The 12,952-nt window shown below is 47.2% G+C and overlaps 1 protein-coding gene across 3 annotated transcripts in view; it reads left to right on the forward strand.

Annotated features, from left to right (window-relative positions):
- The first annotated feature begins 5,332 nt into the window (after window positions 1–5,332).
- Window positions 5,333–12,952, forward strand: part of RRBP1 (ribosome binding protein 1) — a 90,024-nt gene continuing 82,404 nt past the window's right edge. For all 3 annotated transcript variants that reach the window (XM_090286019.1, XM_090286020.1, XM_090286021.1), the window contains exon 1: window positions 5,333–5,574. The gene's annotated coding sequence lies outside the window, so the exon portion shown is untranslated. The remainder of the gene's footprint in view (window positions 5,575–12,952) is intronic.

The following is a 12,952-nucleotide window of genomic DNA, read 5'->3' on the forward strand; positions in this document are numbered from 1 at the left end:
TTATTGGCTGTTTTGTCTACTGTCTCTCCCTCCACTGGAATGTGAGCCCCATGAAAGGAAACCCTTTTCCTTGTTTATGGCTGCCTCCCATCATGTAGAACAGTGTGATAGATACTGAATTGGAGTAATCAGTAATCTGTTGGATGAATAGATGCATATTGCTTCTAACTTCTCCCTTCCCATTCATTTCTAAGCCTTCTGCAATTTGGTGACTACCTTGTTACTCACTGCCTTGTCCAAAGCTCTATTCTTAAGGTCCAGTCTTTACGTTGTCATATTTGCAAGTTGCATTTAACAGTGCTTACTATTCTCCACTTCTTGAAACTCTCCCCTCCATATACCCATCCTCTCTTGATTTATCTTTTCCATCTCTCTTTCTTGGACTCAGTGGTAGAGTGCATCAGTGGTGTCATTTCTTCATCCTGTATTTTCTTTCCACTCACCTCAAATCTGGGATTTCCACATGACATGCTTTGCACAACAGGATGAGGTAGAAGTGATACAGTTCTAAGCCTTCACGTGAACTTGTGTATTTCTACTTGTTTTCTTTTGCTTCAATCATCACTGGAAGAAGTGCTGATTCCAAGAGAAGGGCATGAGCCAAGTGGAGCAGAGCTTCTAGGTTGCCCCACTCAGCCTGGAGTAGAGGTGAAACCCTAGCTTATCCAAAGACCCATGCATGAGCCAGCCAAGATCCACCAAGCCTCAGCTGCCTCACAGATGTGTGAGCTCTAATAAGAAACTGTAATTGTTTTAAGCCATTGAGTTTTGGAGTGGTTTGTTATGCAGAAAAAGCTGACTGATACAGACTTTTTTTTGTGGGTTTTCCTTCCTCTGCCTAAGACTTAAGTATTGGTTTTCTCCTGTCCCTATCCACATGCAGTTCCCAGCTATAGGCTGTGTATGATCACCTTCATTTCTGAGGTTTGAACTTCCACTTACGTGCTTAGGTTTCCAAATAGTATCACCCAACACTGGCCTCAACCTCTGAGCTTCAGACCCATAGAAACAATATCTCCACATGGACCCCCCTCAAGTTCCTTGAATTCAACATGTCAAAATAAAATGCAACATCCTCCCCCATTCCTGTCCCCACCTCTTCATCTACTTGTGTGTATCATCCCTACAGTGACACCACTATGCTTTTGTCACTTTGGCCAGGAACAGAGGTTCACAGGTGACTTCTCCATGTTCCTCACACTTTGTAATTGCCAAGCCTTACCTACTTCACTTCCTAAATATCCCGAATGAAGGACCCTTGTATCTCCTACTCTACCACTGGCCTGTTAAAGCCCTAGTCCTCTAAGCTATTGCAATGACCCCCAACCCAGTGGATCCATAACCTAGCTGAGCATCACAATGACCCCTAAGAGAGGGCCAAGGGAGTGATCTTGGCTGTCCAAACCCCCTAGTTGAGTCACTACCACTGAAGGTTCACTCCTTCCCCGACCCCCACCCCCCACCCCCCCAGGCACAGCACACCTTCTAAGATTTGGCACAAAATGCAGTGGTTATATGCATGAACCTTAGGCCAAATCCTCCTCCTCTGACTAGCACTCCTCTGACATTGGGCAGATTACTCAACCTCTTTGTGCCTAGTTCCTCATCTCTAAAATGAAGATGATAACTGTATCTCTTTTATTTGTGTTAATATGAGGGTTAAATAATTTTACTTATTTGTGGAACATCTTGAACAGTACCTGGCACCTAAGACCTAAAAATGTTATATACTGTTATGATGACTTTTTTTCCACATGACATTTTATTCTGTTTGCCATTTATCAACTTTTCACAGTTGTTGATAAAGCAAAACCTCTTTTTACACTGTAAGATATAACACAGTCTAGTAATAGAAAGCAAAGCACTGTCATGAATTAATGAACCATACTAGTTGATTATTCTTGTATGTTTAGTTTTTCCTAATAAAAATGCTTTATTTGTTTTAAAATTCAGTATGTTCTTTGAGTCAGGTTGATTGAAGTATGATTTGCTTACAGACCAAATTCACCCATTTCAAGAGTGTACACTTTGATCACATAACCATCACTATCACCAAGATATGGGACATTTACATTACCGTGAAAGAGTTCCCTTGTGCCATTATGATCACCATTTAAGACTCATCTCTTCTTACCTTCTTCATCCTTCAGGCTTTGGCAAAACACAATTTGTAATTGCACCTTGAGCATCATGCTGATACCACCAGGCCCTTATCCAGGCTGTTCTCTCACTCAGTGGGCCCTTCACCCACTTCTTGACCTGGCTAACTCTACCTGTCTTTCAAGCTTTTGCTAGCACCCCCTCTACTGTCCTCAATCTGGGTTAATACTCCTGTTGGCTCCTGCCCATTCCTGTACATGGGCTCCTCTCTCTTTCTGGCCTGTTTACACATGACAGTACCTCACTGGACTGTCATCCAGGGGATGGCAGGGGCCTGTTTCTCAAGCTCTAGCCTGGTGCCTGGCACTAAGAAGATGGGTATGGAGGCCGGACTTTGTGATGGGCATTCTCTCCTGCTGTGGAAGGCTATGTGATTTGGCAGATGCAGGCCTATAGTAGATGATGCAGCAGGGCCAGGGGATCTGAGCTTGGGAGAAGTCCCTCATTCCCTATGCAGGTACCTCTGCCCGGCTAGTCCTGGGTGGCTCTGGTTTTTCCCAGATACAACTTGGGAGAGAGCAAGGCTGAAACACTGATGAGGTTGAGTAGAGCCAAGGATGGCAATCCATGGGGACAACAGTAGCCAGGCCAGGCCAGAGGGTGGGTGGTAGAGGTGGGGGCTGAACTGGTCCTGGTAGAGGGAGGGCAAGGGGCAGGGAGGGAGGAAAGGTGAAGGCTCAGGCCAGGCCACCTTTCCTTACTTGAATATATGCTATGCTGAGGCCAAACCAATGTTAAATTATGGGAGGGAACAAAGAGCCCCTTTTTTTGTAAACACTCCCTATTCCTAGGAAGTTTGTAATACTATAATTCATTTAACAATATTATGGAACATGTATTTACTGAGCCTCTGTGCAGATGCTGGATCAGAACTGGGTAGAAGCCATTATTGTGACCACTAATCTCTTTACCTCCTCACCTGTCTTCTTATCCTTTAGTCACTCACCTTCTGCCAAGGACTTCTTGTTGCTTTACTCTGACTGACAGGGCATGGAAAGGAGTTAAAGTACCCCAGAAGGAGGCTTCAATCAATGGCGGGGTGAGAGTGGGTAGGTAAATAAGTCACTTCCTCACTCCATAGTTAGGACATCTCTAGTGTGTGTATGTCATGGGTCTCTGAATGCCCAGAGACACCGAGCCCTGGTTTCCCACAGCAGTCACTTGCTTGATATTGTGCTTTTTTTTTTTTTTTTTTTTTTTTTAAGATTTTAGTTACTTATTTTTAGAGAGAGGGTAAAGGAGGGCAAAAGAGAGGGAGAGACACATTAATGTGTGGTTGCCTCTTGTGCGCCCCCAACTGGGGACCTGGCCTGTAACCCAGGCATGTGCCCTGACTGGAAATCAAACCAGTGATCCTTTGGTTCACAGGCGGGCACTCAATCCACTGAGCCACACTAGCCAGGGATAATATTGTGTTTTTTATCAGCTCCTTCCCATCCCATTTCCCTACCACTGTTTCCTGTGATCATTCCCCAAATGAGTCCCTTGAACCCAAACCCTCCCGTCAGAATCTCTTTCTGAGAAAACCTAAACAGTAAATAAAGTAAAGGTGGTCTTTCTCCACAGAAAGGCCCTTGGGGGCAGTTGGGTCTTTACAGGGTCAGTGTACCACTCTAGGCTGCTTGCCTACAGGCAGTCAATAAACACGAATGAATGAATTTCCTCTCTAAAACCCAGAGGGCAATGATTGTCTCAGAGTAGTACATCTATTTTCGTAGAGGTTAAGTGGTTTACCCATGCTCAATTAGATCTAGATGGTACCATATGCTAGCCAAAAGCTGGATTTCTTGACTTTCATTTCAAGCCAGAGATCACCACTGGAAAAAGACAGAGTATTTAACACTAATCCAGGTTAATTCCCGTTGATTAATCATCAATATGCTAAGGAACTGGTGAGATTAAAAATAGGATTGAATGCTTTTATTTCAACCCAGCTCCTCTTTATTCCCTCATGACAGCTTATATTTTCCACATGTTCCTAATACCGATTAGTACAGCACAAGTGACAAAAGTAGGGGTGGGGGGATGTGAAATTGTCCAAGGTGTGAATATTAGGAACAGGACTCTGCAGCCACAGGGGCCAGGGAAGTAATATGCAGCAGATTAGACTGCTGCAGCCCTTTGGCCTCTCAAAAACCTTAATTTCAAAGACGTTAGCTTTGGCTCAAATTCTAAGATTTAGCTTTAAGAGACACTGATATAACGGTTAAAAAAAACAGGCTTAAAATGATCTTAATTGAAACATTCATTTGGTTATGAAGAGAGTGTTGCCTTACACTGGGGGATAACGCCATGTAATAAAGAAGTACTATTTGCTCAATTTTCTGGGAAATGGGTGTTTTCTTGGGTCAGACTCTCTCGCCCTCCCCAATGCAGGGAGTAAAAGCCATAAGGCGGCCTGTAATTATTGCTCTGCCAGCTGTTGTTTGGATGAGTAACTCAGACTATGCTTCAGTTGTACCCTCCCTAAAAATGAGTGCAATAACGTCTCTCCATTCCTTGTGCACTTTCTGGCTTTTCCATCCAATTCCTCCATTTACTCAAGAAAATTCTTTCTGCTCCTGATTGCAGTCTCTTTGAAGAAAGAGACTTGCTCTTCCTGGTTTACCGCCAGCAGAGCCTGCCCTTACACCTGGGGCCCAGAGGGGGCGCTATTGTGAGGGTAATTAGTGGGGTTTCTATAAAGCATTTCTCCCGGCTGTTGGCGGGTTGTGCAACCCTGCTCATTATAACACCCACCGCCACCTCAGCCTGGCGAGGTACAGGGGCTCAGGCACATCGCTGCCGGGATTCGAACCTTCTACCGCCCTTCCAGGAAGAGTCCACTTCAAGTCGGTGTCTGGGAGCAGCGCAGCGTCCTGGTGCGAGCAAAGCCAGTTGGCACCCCCCCTCCCCCGCCTGGCCGGGCGTCCAGGCCCGTTCCGCCCCGACGCAGGAACAAGCACCGCGCGGCCCCGCCCTCCCCGGCTCAGCCCTCCCGGTTCCTAGCAGCTCCTCCCCTCTCCCATTGGCCGAGGAGGAGACCCTTGTCTCTGCCCAATGGCCGCTGCGGTTGCTTGGCCGTCCGCACTCTGATTGGTCAGGAGCTGGCGGAGTGGCGGGGCAGGTACCAATTGGGAGAGGCGGCCCGATGAATGGCTGGCCCGGGTGGGGAAGGCAGGAGGCGGCGATCCTGGCGGAGGGGGCCGTTCGCCCTCTCGGAGGCAGAAAGTGCCACGACTCCACACGCGCGCACGCAGCCAGCTAGCAGCCAGAGCTGACGGCAGACGGGGCGGGCGGCGTCGGGGTCGCGGTGCCTGCAGCTATTCGGGGGCGCCTTCTCGACAGAAGCTCGGCCGGCTCCTCTCTCCCTGTTCCGCAGGGGCAACGGCGGCTCCTACTCTCACGCTCTCCCTCCCGCTTCTCTAGCTGCAGGTAAGAAACTTGGCCGGGCCCTGCAGCGGAGGCTACGGCGCGCGGCCGGGCCGTCGAGGTGTAGGAGGCGGACGCGCAGCGATTGACACGTCTCCTTGGCGGCCCCTCCCCCGACAGCGCCGACAGCCGTCGCCGGGGCTGCCGACCCTCAGGGTCGGGTCAGGCCCCAGGGGCCTGTGCCCGGCCGAACCCTGTGCAGGGGCGTGGGCCGAGTGCGCCCCGCGGTGTGGACCTCATGCCTCTTGCCATTGAGGAAACTTGCGGCGGCCCAGAGGCACGACGTAGCGACCCCTCCCTCCTCGCTGGCCGTCGGGCCGGCCTGAGCGCTCCGAAGTTGGGCAAAGAAAGTTGTTGGCGGGGCTGGGCGGCGCACAGCTGGCGGAGGAAAGGGTTAAGTTTCGGGAAGCGGCCGGATGACGTTGCGGGGCTGGAGTCCGGGCTTGGAGTGGGGGGGGGGGGATGGGGGACGGGCGGAAGGCAGCGGAGGCCAGCCAGGGGGAAGAAGGGCGGGATTGAATGAGGGGACCGGGGACCGAGAGAGTCCGCCTGCGGGCTGCGGCCTGGAGGCGTTTCTGGGGGCCCAGAGGCCCCCGACGGGACCGGCTGGGACGCGGGGCTGCGTGTGAGGTCCTGTGAGGACCGAGGGCAGTCCTGGGTCTGGACGCCCGGTTGGCCACCTTGGCAACTTCCCGGAGTGCGGGAGGCGGCTCTCTGCTCCCCCTGGTGGCGGGGCTGGGGGTACTGTTTTCTCCGGCCCAGCAGAGCTGAGCTCAGCACCAGGGCACTCCTGGCGAGGGGACCTAGGCACCTCGGGCGCTGCCGGCCCTGCCCGTGCAAAGATGAATGGGCCGGCGGTGCCAGGTCCGGGCGGAAGCGGGCATCTCCGGCTCGGTCGGCCAAGCGCGCCGGCACCCGGCCTGGCGCCTGTCCCGGCCTGCCGGGCTCCTGGGGTAGGGGAGGGCAGGCTGGGGTCCCCGCTTCCACTGGGGCATCCGGGGAGCTTCAGGGACCCCCACCCCAGATACAGATCATAGATGGCAGATCGGTATGTTGTTATGGTTAAGGGAAGGGGTTCTGAAGTCCCAGCACCGTTGAGGATGACCTTAACCCAGCTGGTTCACTCCGGGTGTCCACTTACCTGTGTGAAAAACAGGGTTACTGATGTTTCTACTTAAGAGAAAATCTGTGTAGATCCATCATACGTAGATAATCAAGTGTTGGTCGTTATTACTTGGATGAGTTTTCAGGGGCGTGTGGGGCATGCGAAGGAAATGGAGGCTGGGTCTGGCTCCATTCTGCCTGCTGCAGTTGCAGGGCTGGATTCCACCCCTATGCTACCATGCTTACTGACCCTCTGAGCATGTCGCTTAACCTCTCTGAACCTGGGTTTCCTTATCTGTAGCCTGAAGATAGTAGAACACACTCACAATTAGAAGCTGGGCAGCCTCCCAGGCAGGTGCTGGATAAAACAGGGACCTTGTGCAAACAGAAGGCAGTTTGGTAATAACTCCTGGAGGTCGGAGGTCAGCAGAGACTAAGAAGCACCAAGGAAATGAAACTTTGACAGCTCTTAGGAACCTCCCATATCACTGTTTGCCTAGTGTGCTGGAACCTTCAGGGTGTGGGGGCCTGGCTGGCACTTTCTGTAGTTTGGGCCTCACATCCAGGCTAGAGATTTCTTCAAGAACACTGCTACTGAGGATCCAGAGACCTAGGTCTTTTGTCCAGCATTCCCAGGAAGGACAAGTGCATGCTTTACACCATCCCTGTGCATTTGTGGACCATGTTTTCTCCACTGACCCTACCTTCTGCTTTGCGCTTTATCTCTGTGCTTGGTCATCTTAACTTCCTGTTAATCTGACACCGGAGAAGTCTTCGTGATCCTGCTGCATACTGCTTACTTATGATGATATCTCAATTCCTTTATGAACTTTCCAAAGGTCGGCTGCACTGTGGGCTGCCAACCTTTTTCCCTTCTAGAGAATAGCTTCTGTTTTTGAGGTCCTGGAGATGCCACTTGCCTCTCTAAGAAAAGGACGGAAGGTGGGGACAGACCTAGTAGATTGTTTTCCCTTTACACAGATCAATTCGGACTTGGCCTGCAGGGCTTCTGGGCCCCATTGAGGCCTGAGGGGGGACAGGAAAGGTGTTTTGGGATTTGGAGCTAGAGTGTCCAGTGGATAAAGGCATTATGCTGTAACAGAATTCTTTCATGGTTAGGAATAGGCCTCTGAACATCTATAGAGATTAAGTTAAAGTGGTACCTAGGTGCATGGATATTTTTTGGTGTTTGCAGAGTTTTAAAATAAATCCCAAATCAGTGAGTCACGTTTGAGCAATTTTGCTGGAATTACCCCTAAGTCAACAGGCTGCAGTAATTATACAGCACCAAATTCCATTTAAGTGGTTGAATACAAGTGATTTAATTGGAATATTGGCTTATTATGTATCAGGGACACTTTAAAAAGTCTCGGGACCCCAGACTCTTCTTATTTTTTCTTATTCCTGGGAGCTTAAACTAATAGGTGAATGATACATAGGTAGGGAGTCAACAGTTTTTTTTTAGATACCAGATTTTTCTTTGCCAAAGTTTTGTTTTGGAAAAAAAAATAGAATTATGATGGCAGGACTATGCTATTTTCCTCCGTATATGATGGACCTGCAATGGTTCAGGTCTAGCCCATAATGATAAAAGTTGACTAAATGAGGTAGGTTGCAATACCTATTAACACGGTCTCTTTAGTTGTTTCGTATCATATTGGACAAGTGAAGCTGAGCCCAACTTTATTTTAAAGGCTTACTCTTCAGACTTAGATTTCATACTTTGGTGTACACCTAGGATTTGCAACAACCCCATTCTGTAAGGAGGTATGGTTGTCTCCATTCTGTAGATGAGAACATGGAGACCCTCCTGGTCAGGCGGTTGACAGGCCAGTTCCCATTGCCCAGTTGCTGGGTGATATGGTCACAGCCCTCTTAATATTCACCTACAGGGCCATATAATTCCACACTTGCTGGGACAATAACTACCCAAGGGAGGACATGGAACTAGAAGATCTAAATTAGGAGCTTCAGTGGAAGTAAGGTGGGGAGTCAGTTGAAACTGGCAATGCAAGAAGGTACTTTTAATTTCATTTCTTTCTCAAGCCTCTCATGTGTGCTGTGCTTTCAAACACCATATATACAAAGGAGTGAGACCTCGTTTTTGTCTGAGGAAGCTACCATCTAGGAAACTATGTTGTCCAATATGGTAGCCACATAGAGCTATTTAAACATAAAACAGTTAAATAAAATTTCAAATTTAGTTTCTTAGTCACACTAACCACATTTCAAGGGCTCAGTAGCTCTGTGTTGGTCAGAGATTTAGATCATTTCCATCATCACTGGAAGTGCTTGGAGAGAGTTAGCCTAGAGATAGTTGGTATTCTGTAAACATTTAAGTCTCTGTTCCTCTGGATCATTTAGAAATATTAATATGTTGAACCATATGACATTGCCCATTCTGTATGTCAAAAGCAGTTGACTAGTGGCAGTTCATGCACTTCAAACTAATGAGATATCTCACCTTTAGAAAATATTTATTCTGTACTCTTTGGGTGCATTGTAAATTGCGTACCAATAAAGAGAAAGGGTGGGTGGTCAGCACAGATGATGGCCCTGCCCTGGAGATATTCTTACTTAATTCCAACAGCATAAAAATGGTCAAACACACATGAAAATTGTTATTGGGCAAAAAGCATATGGTTTGTAAGGGAAGTAAATATTTAATTCAAAGTGAGAGATCCTGGGGAAGAGGGCCACTTAAGATTATAGAAAATTAACTTGGGTACTTCCTAGGAGGCTGTTTTTTTAGCCTGACAAATTCTGATGAGTCTGGAAACTAGCAGTCTGACTCCAAGAACTGAAAACCAGGCATATTTGGTGTACTTCTTTTAAGTGCTATAAGTGACATGTTTCTACCACCTGTCTAGCAATGGGAAGCAACTTTATAAAGTTTTGTAATTTCTACATTTAATTATTTTGACAAGACTGGAATAGCTGCCAGTTCCCAAACCATACATGTTCCAATATACCGTTTTTTTTGTTTGTTTGTTTTGTTTTTAAATATTTTATTTATTTTTCAAGAGAGGGGAAGGGAACGAGAAAGAGATGGAGAAACACCAATGTGTGGTTGCCTCTCTTGTGCCCCCGGCTGGGTACCTGGCCTGCAACCCAGGCATCTGCCCTGACTGGGAATCGAACTGGCGACCCTTATACTGGCTTTTTTATACTTAGCTGACATAAGTTGTTTCCTGGGTCAATGACTATTTGCAGGGCTCTTTTATACTAGTGAGCTGATCTTAGTACTCTTGAGTCGTCGGCAGCCGTCCGTCTCGAGAGACGATGGTGTAGCTTCTTAAGAGTCTATCTGCACCGCCGAGAATGGCTGTGCAGTCCAACTCGGGAGTGACACGGTATCTGTCTCCTCCCGTGTTAAATCGACATCTTGCGATGACGCAAGAGTTATTCTACTCTTGAGTAGAGTAACGTAAAACCAAAGTTAACTCAGAATGATGAGCAGCTACTTGCTCTCTTCTTGGTCAGAGAGGAGGTCTACTAAGATTGTGCCAGCCCACTCTATTTATAGTGATAACAAATATCATTTGCTGGTTCAAAAGCTGGAATGAAAGGCCATTTTAAGCCCAAACCTTTAATTACATATCCTAACTCTGGTCGAGGTGTGAGTGAATAAGATCTGTTTTATTTAGGCTGTCTTTAGACTGGTTCCAGGCTGGTGCCCTGGTTGGACATCATACAGAACTTGGTTGGCACATGAGATTTGTTTGGCCAACCTCATGTTACTAAACAATTAAACCACTTTTTAAAAATGGAGAACTTTTTAAATAAAATCTAGATTTGGGGGTTTTCTTGGGGAAAAATGGGAATTTCTGGCCACACCAGGTCTGCCTTCTTGAATGACGACCATGGGCACTTCTCTGGGCAGGGCCTGTGTTCTCTTTCAGCAGCATCCTATTCTGATTTACATGACATGTGTGGGTATTGGCTTCTCTGAGGGGGCACTGTCTCCTCAGCATCAGAGAGTAGAGAGGAGTTGGAGGGCACCTGAGTGGTTACATTGTCTCCTGCTGAGCTGCAGCTTGGGGCAGTTGGAGAAACACTGGTTGGGGGTTCCAGTCCCAGAACTAGGTGGTGCGACCTTGGACATGATTTGTCTCTTTCCTGGGCTTCAGTTTCCTCCTTGTGTAAAATGAAACTAGGCCAGATGGCTCCATCTTTCGGTCCACAAACGTTGGTTTATCTTTAACTCCTTGCTTTCTCGCACTTGTATCCTGTATAATAGTAAATCCTGTCAATTCTTCCTTCAAATCAGGGCCAGAATCCAGTCATTTTCACCCTTTCACTGGTACCACCCTGTTCTAAATCCCTCTCATGTTGCCTGGGCTATTTTTTTATAATTTGATAAGTATTTTTTAAATATTGTTTTGTCTGGGTTATTTCACTAACCCTGAAGTGGCCTCTGTGTTTCTGCTCTCACCCTCGTCTTCCAGTTTATTCCAAGAGCAAATCATGTCACTTTTCAGTTCAAGATTCTCATTGGCCACAGTCTCTACAGTGGCCTCCAAGGGCCCTGCTTTCACTCTGGCCTTACTCCTACCACCTCCTTGCCCTCTGTTCCATTCACACTGACCTCCTCTTTGTTTCTCAGGTATGCTTTTGCCTCTGGGCCTTTGCACACACTGTTGCTCTCAATGGCGAGCTTTTTCCCAGGTGGCCACATGGCTTGCTCTCCCAACCTTCTTCAGGCTGTGAAGTGTTACCTCCCTGCCCACCCTATTTAAAGTGACAATCCCTGACAATCCCTCACTCCTACTCAGGTTCCCTGGCCCACCTCTCTGCATGGTTTTCTCTTCGTTATCACCACCTGACATACTGCACATGTGACTTATTTTGTCATCTTTGTTTCTGGAGCATAAGCTTTACCAGTACAGGGATGTATCTGTTTTGTTTCTCCTAGGTATTCCTAATGCCTGGAACGCAGCAAATGCCTATTCTTGCTGAGCTAATGGAGATACGACTTTCTAGTGCTTGTGTTCTATAAGTATATTATTATTTAATTTCAAGTTTCTGGATTCATAGAGCATCAAATATAAACATATTCCACATTCAGATGTTATTTGGATTCTCTCTAGCCTGGCTACAGTTGGGAAATTGACAGTTATATATGTGGAGAGGCACTGTCAAATGTGGATGGTCTTGCTCTGCCAGCAGAGGCCAGGGGATTTGAAGTGACCTTAGTGGGTGTCTTGGGCATTTGCTTTATCCCTGGCACCCCAAACTTCCATGCTGGTTGTAGTGACCTCAGTGCCACCTGTTTTCCATAGTCCATCGTTTATGCTGGTGTCCCTCAACCAGACCGAATCCTTCCCAGGTGCTCACACCAGTTCCCTGAGAATTCACAGCTTACATCTTTATTTCCCTGTGTAGCTGATGAGTGTTAGGTGGAGTTTGTAGCGTAACAGAGCATATCAGTGATGAAATACTCACCAGGAAATGAAAGATTATTTTTGGTTTGAACAGTGAGAGGGCTTGCTCTGAAAAGAGGTAGATTTTGTGTTCGGTGGCACGAGTATTTCTTAGTGGTAGGAGGGAAAATTCTTTTCTTGTGGCTGGGATTTGATTCTCTCATCTTTTAGTCAGACTGAGGAGTAAGAGGAGTTGATAAGATTAACCTTTTACCTCCCCATCTGGTGGTTTTCTTTCCTTTGGGAGGACTTGGCAGTGGAGGCCCGGGAAGTAGAGGAAAACTGTTGAGGCAGGTGGTCTGGTTGGTAAGAGGCCCTTCCAGACCTAGCCCCCATCCTTCATTTCTCCTTGTTTCTTTTTCCTTTTGCTTGCAGGCAAAGAAAGAAAAAGTACAGTAGTCCCTCTCTATATCACGGTTCACTTATCGCAGCCTCACTTAAATCACGAGATTTTTAAAAATATTATATTTAATTATTTATTGTGGATTTTTCGCTATATCGTGGGATTTTGCGGAACTGTATATGTATGTTGTTAAAGTTATGTAGGCTTAAGAGTGTAGAATGTGTTTTAAGAACATAGGTAGTGTTTATAAAAGTGTGGGAAAGGTTAATAAGGGACTGGGAACAGTTTGTAAGTGTGTGGGAAGGGTTTATAAAGCCTTAAAATATATATAATTACTAAAATAAATGTAAGGTTTCTACTTCGCGGATTTTCACCTATCGCGGGGGTTGGGGGGTGGGTCTAGAACGTAATACGTGCGACAAGTGAGGGAATACTGTATATCCTAGAGTCTTAACTGTTTCTGACCAGAGGATCAGGCCTACTCATTTTATGTGGAGCACCCTTGTTCTGG

The sequence above is a fragment of the Furipterus horrens genome, unplaced genomic scaffold (genome assembly GCF_987537825.1).
Source record: "Furipterus horrens unplaced genomic scaffold, mFurHor1.1.pri manual_scaffold_8, whole genome shotgun sequence".
Taxonomy (NCBI): domain Eukaryota; kingdom Metazoa; phylum Chordata; class Mammalia; order Chiroptera; family Furipteridae; genus Furipterus; species Furipterus horrens.